We start from the raw sequence: 6430 nt of genomic DNA, 5'->3' as shown, positions 1-6430 counted from the left end.
TCATGACATTCAATTGAGCCGTTATTAGTCGGTCGAGTTATTATTTTCTATTTTTTTAAATACTTTCTTTTATTATGCTGGGAAGTTATTCGTGTAGACCTCAAGGGTTGCCCCAGATTGTTTTATGAATTTCTGTTAGTATGTGGTACACATCGAACGTCTAATGCGTAAAAATATTTCACAATGTGTGTTACATGGGTTATATACAAACAGGTTATACATAGAGGCTTTAAAGAGCCTTAGGCATGTATCATAGAAGCTTAAAAGAATAGAAAACGAAATAAGTTATTATTTACCGTTAAAAATGGGACCGTTAAAAGGGACCGCCTTTCCCCTTTGTCTCGCAGCCTATCAAAGCGCGAATATTAATATTTTGAAATATTGTATAAAAATTGCCGTCTTAAAGCTGAAAAAAGAAAGATATGAAGCCTCTACGTACGTCAAAAAATACATGCTTGAATGAAGGTGAACATATTTCAATTTGACAAATTGAGGAAGATAGTTCATCAAAACATTATCCGCAACATAAATAAAACTGACTTAACAGGTTTTGAAGTTAAAAATTTTTTTTTCTGCATTCAAATATTGAATGTATACATACGAATCTGTATTGGAATTTTTGCATAATCATTCATTTGAATAAATTTTAAACATCTGAATAATGATTAAAATATGGAAAATTTAGCATTAAAAATTACGATGTCGAGTATACCCTGCTTTGTTAAGCGGTGGGCAAAATTATTTACATTTCTTATTCAATAATAATTCTCTTATTTAATTATGGTCCTTAATAAATTATTCACTAATTTCAAGGTTGCCCCAATGAAGGTTTTAGTAACTTATTAAATAGAAAATATTTCCAAGTAACAATTTATATTTAGCTCGTGGAAAGTTTTCTTCTTTTTCATTTATCATACTTAATGTCTGAAATTAAAATTATGATCTTATATTAGTATCATTATAAATTAATTACAGCACACACATTATGATCATAATATCTGAATGTTCTATGGAATATACGGTGTCCAAAAAATGCGTCTTTTCAGACAAAAAATTTAAACTTATGCAGTCTTAGTATTTAAATTCTCGCGCGCCCCAATGGATAATAATTCGATTCATTATTTTTAACCCCCGAATCAACAAAAAAGGAGTGTTGTAAGTATGACCGCTATATGTGTCTGTCACTCTGTGTGTCCGTGGTATCGTAGCTCCTAGACGAATGAACAGATTTTTATATTTTTTGTTTTGTTTGCAAAAAACATTTATTGGAGAGTGTTCTCAGCTATGTTTAAAGTTTGAGCTTAAGGTATCCGATACAAGTAAAAAAGATGCGATGCACCCGAAAAATTTTTCGTGGGTATTTTAAATGTTGTTAATTTCACTTGTTATTATAAATGGCAGCATCTATTAATATTAGTAAATTCATTTAGTAATTATTTTGTGGTACCCTGTATCTTATTTTAGAATACATTAAGAAGGGGAAGTTGGGTATATAGCACACAAATTTTACAAGAACTACAGCGCTTTTTTAAAAAGTTATGACAGTTGGGTGGTCATAATTGACTTACTAAATACACTCGATGCCAAATTTCTACGAAATTTGTACATCTTAAAGTTGCGAACTGCGGCAACTTATCGTCAATTAGTTTGCACATCTATTATAGTTCAACGCACTTCATGTGGGTTAATGAATTATTCTCGCAAGCTTCACAAAATGATTGAAGACTATTAACTTATTCTGTTTTAAAAATTTTTTTTTCAATTGGAAACATTGTTAATAGGTTGAATGGGCGCATTCAATCTTGAAACTGACTGAAACAGTCTTCATATTTTGGACACAAACTTTCCATCTCCTACCTACTTAATAGAAAAGTTACCATGAACTTTAATTTCAACGTACGTTACAGCTATTCTTAGCACGATGTAATTCTAACAAGTCTGCGTTAGGAATAAAATGATATAAAATTTCAATTAAAGAGAATTGAAAAAAATACACTCGAACCAGGACTTCTTGGATTCATGTCAAGCGCCCTAACAATTAGGCAATTCGGCTATTGTAGGTAATATGCTACTTACATAAAAAATAATCGAATAGACCATGATGTAAATATCGTATGCATAATTATAAGTAAAGAACAACAATAAGTAATATAAAATTTCGTTCGTTAACTTGAGTCTAAGTTAACGCCTTCTTTGATAATATGATTTTTAGTTTCTGGCCTAGATGTTATTAACGCAATGTAATTATAGCAATATAACGGAATATAAACGAAAAGAAAAAAAAGTTAATTTTCCAAATCTCCTCTACAATTAAAATATATAGATTGTGAACAGCAATCAATGATCGATCTTTTTATTTACTAATCTTTATCATAACACAAACAATTTAACCTTCAGAACTTAACATTTAATTAAGGAATCCAGTGATATCTTTAATTAATTTAATTAACAAATGAATATCCAAATAATTATTAATCGTAATTAAACTCCTTTGCTTAAGGTAATATTATCAATTTGTACAAATATTAAAAACATTTTTTTTTTATTATCTAAAAGTTAAACGTCATGAATGGTTTTTTTTTATTATTTTAATGCCTTTTTTCATAATTAATTTCAGTGAATCTAGACTTAAACTGGTTCTATTAATAAAAACATGAATATTTATTAATAACAATAATTTTAATATTACCAACTTAGAAAAATATTAATATTATCATAAACTTTGTTTTCTTACTAATTTTATAAACAAGTGATAATAAAATTAATTTTCAATGTAACAATGAAAAGGGTGAGTAAAAAATATATTATTATTGTTATTTGGATATTCATTTGTTAATTAATTAATTTAATTATTTTTTGTTTATTAAATATTTATTTAAAATATTTTTTTTTTTATTTTTAGACATTGATTTGTTTAATTGTAATAATAAACATTATAAAATCATCATTTATGTTACCAATACAAGTGAAATTTGTTATAAATAGTCAATTTCAATTAAATAATGAAACATTAAATGAAATAAATAATCAACCGAACGAAGAAAATAATGTTCCAACAAGTGGATCATATAATTTTATTGCCGATGGAAAAGAGTACAAAGTTGAATATACAATAAAATTATTAAATGATAATAGCATTACTAAGAGTGACCAATCAGCTGATAATAATATAACAACAATATTTAATTATTTTGATGAATTTGAAGACTATTTTGTTCATAAAATAATAATATTTTTAAATTTAATATGTGTGTTTTTATTTAAGAAAAAATTAAAGAATTTGTTATTTAAAAAAAGTTTTTTACGTGATTGGTTTTAAATAATTTTGTTATTATATTTATTATTTATTGTTATTAAGTTTTTTATAATTTTAATATCTTATTTTTTATTTTATAATGTTTATAAATTTTTAAATTTTTAACATTGTGTTTATTGTTAGCTTTCGTATTGTTTTCAGTGTTCAAAATAGTTAATTGTCCACAGTATACAGTTTTCCCTTGGCGCGCAGTACAAGATTGTTTTATTTGTTTCCCACACAGGTTCTTGTAATGCAGGATGTGGTCATAATCTGAATAAGCATTTTCTCCCCGTACTCTGCTTTTCAAATGTTTCTTTCTTCTTTTTTTTTTCCTTTCCTTTCCTTCCTTCCTTTGACAAAATGTTTTTGCATTTAGTATTAAAATATTTCCTTTTTATACCATGCATATATGATATATGCAAGGTATACTAAGTTTAGTTCCAAGTTTGTAACGCTTAAAAATATTGATGCTACGAAAAAAATTTTGGAATAGGTGTTCATAGAACCACCTAATTAGTTTACTCTCATTTCCGGATAATTAATCATTTTCGGGATGTTTTAAATTTTCCGTGATTGTATGACAGCATCAATATAAAATTTTTATTTTCATGAATTATTCTGTTTTCACTTAATCTTAAAGTGCGACATTTACCAAAAAAAATTAATACTATTTGTTTCATGGAGTAATTACAGCGTCACTTCACAAACGTATTTATTGAAGACCGTCGTAGAATGAAGTTGTTTGTCACGCTTGCAATATTTAATTCGATGTAAATCGTTTTCATTTCACGATCTTGATGTAAAGTTACTTAGGTTGAAATAACAATAGGTATTTTTACTTTGTTAATTTGTATGCCAAAATAATTATGCACATGATAATCATTCGAATAAAATTTAAATCATTTTTCGTTATATTTGGTTATTTTTTATGCTTTACCTTTAGACATGAAACATTACAAGTTAATGAGATGCGTAGAAAACTACTCCACTAAGTGAAAAATTATTTTCAATTTACTCGAGTATCAATGTCTGATTATTTGTAATTAATAATATTAAAGTACAAGCAGATACGCGTCCACTTTGCTGGGCAATTCCTTCTTTAAAAACCACAATTTTATGGATTTTAATTCTTTTCCCATGATATTCGCTTACACTGTAACTTTCTGTAGGTCCAATCATTAAATTATCCTGATTTTTATACTTTTTGTATCAAAATTACCCATTCCACTGAGTTTCGTTAAATTTGAAACTAAAATTTTTTTTGCTATTTTCTCGATTTTATCAAAGGGGATACCCCTTAAAATAATTATAAAAATCAAGAAATTTTTGTATCCCCAATTTCGATAAAACTCAGTACATAAGGTAATTTTGACCCAAAAAATACAAAAATCAGGTATATTTGACGACTGGTCGAATAGTTTCTGAGATACGGGCTAAAATCGATCCAAATATTGCGATATCTCAGAAACTCTGCATCCAATCATTAAAATAATACTTGTTGTACTTGTTGGGTCAAATTTACCCCATCCACGGAGTTTCATCAAAATCAGAAACAAAATTTTTTTTTTTCGTTTTTCTCGATGTTTTCAAAGGAGTACTTACCCTTAAAACAATTGGAAAAACTCGAGAAATTTTTTATCTCCATTTTTGATAAAACTCAGTTTATGAGGTAACTTTGACCCAAAAAGTTCAAAAATCAGGTTCATTTTATAACTATTGGTAATGTTACTATTCCCTCAATCAATTCCCAATACAGTATGGCGTTCAAAACGATACAGTATGGAGTCACATCGATACTGACAACGTAAGATTCTCAAAAAATTTCTTACCGTGTACGGTGAATGTATAGAGTTAATGAAAAAATATTTCCAATTTGATTCTTTTGCATAGCGACAATGTGATCATTTTGAGCATCTGTACCCACATTTTACATCTAATCAATATTTCTAAAAGCTACAAACTTTTCAATATAATGTATTTCTGACATATAACAAGTATGCAGGGTGTAATAATTGCTGTTTTTATACCAACAAATTCCCTCTTTATTATTAATGTTTGCGATGAATAAGTAATGAGAAAAGATGATGCATCCTCGTGGTAAGTAATAAATCTATTTTGTACATTATACAACTATTATTGACCCCATTAAAATTATAATTAATAGAACTACTTTTTATTATAGCCCCTTGACAAATAATAAAATTTCAATAAATTTTCAAAAATATTTGTGAACCGCCTAGCATGTTTTTAACAATTTTTTGTTTGTGCAAAAAAATAGAATCGACCGCAAAAAAAAAAAAAATGTAAAATAATATCAAAGTACCAATTTCAATCAATAATTTCGTTGACAGCATTTACGCTTTAGAAGACACCAGTGAGTTGAGTTTTAGCTAAGTATATAGCTAGCGTAAAAAAGATGAATTAGAAATAGAAAAATGGCTTTAAAATTTTTAATATAGAGTGTTTTTTTAAAGCCGCGACACTAAAAAGTCTTAAACAAAATAAAGAAGACCAAATATGAAAAGAAACAAACAATCCCAGTAGTTTACATAGCGACTATAACAGTCAAGTCCCATTAAAATCCAGACCGGCCCTAATATTTCCAATAATGGGCCCCGACTGTTATGTAAACTACTACACTTGTTTCCTTCTTTTCAGATTTTATTCAACGCAGTCGGGTTTTTCATTTTTTTAAATATTTATTTCATTTAATTTCAGTAAAATATTGGTTGCTATATGCCTATCAAAATCTAGTTGTATAAAGGAGTTTTCGCAAGGCCTGTAGGTTAGAAATTGAAAAAAATCAGTAATAAATTAGTTAGGGTAAAAACTTGCTCTGCAAATAGTTTTATTCATGGTAAGTTAATTTGGAGCCAATGGGGGCTTAAGTAAGAATTTAAAAGGGACCGATTTAAGGACTTTTCAAGAATCAAATATTTATTTTTATGAAAGTGTTTTCGCACTCGAACAATCGAAAATACATCCAAACTCTCCGATTAGCCTGACAATATTTGGAAATATAATATTTTTATTTATGAAATCAGTCAAAAATCTCCTGATGTACCCATTTATAGTTTACGACCTATTTTTATTCTCAGACAAGTATTTTCAATTAATTTAATTATTTATATA

This window comes from Chrysoperla carnea, chromosome 1, assembly GCF_905475395.1.
Source record: "Chrysoperla carnea chromosome 1, inChrCarn1.1, whole genome shotgun sequence".
In the NCBI taxonomy this organism is placed as follows: Eukaryota; Metazoa; Arthropoda; class Insecta; order Neuroptera; family Chrysopidae; genus Chrysoperla; species Chrysoperla carnea.
The sequence above is the reverse complement of the archived record's forward strand: the minus strand, read 5'-3'. Positions refer to the sequence as shown.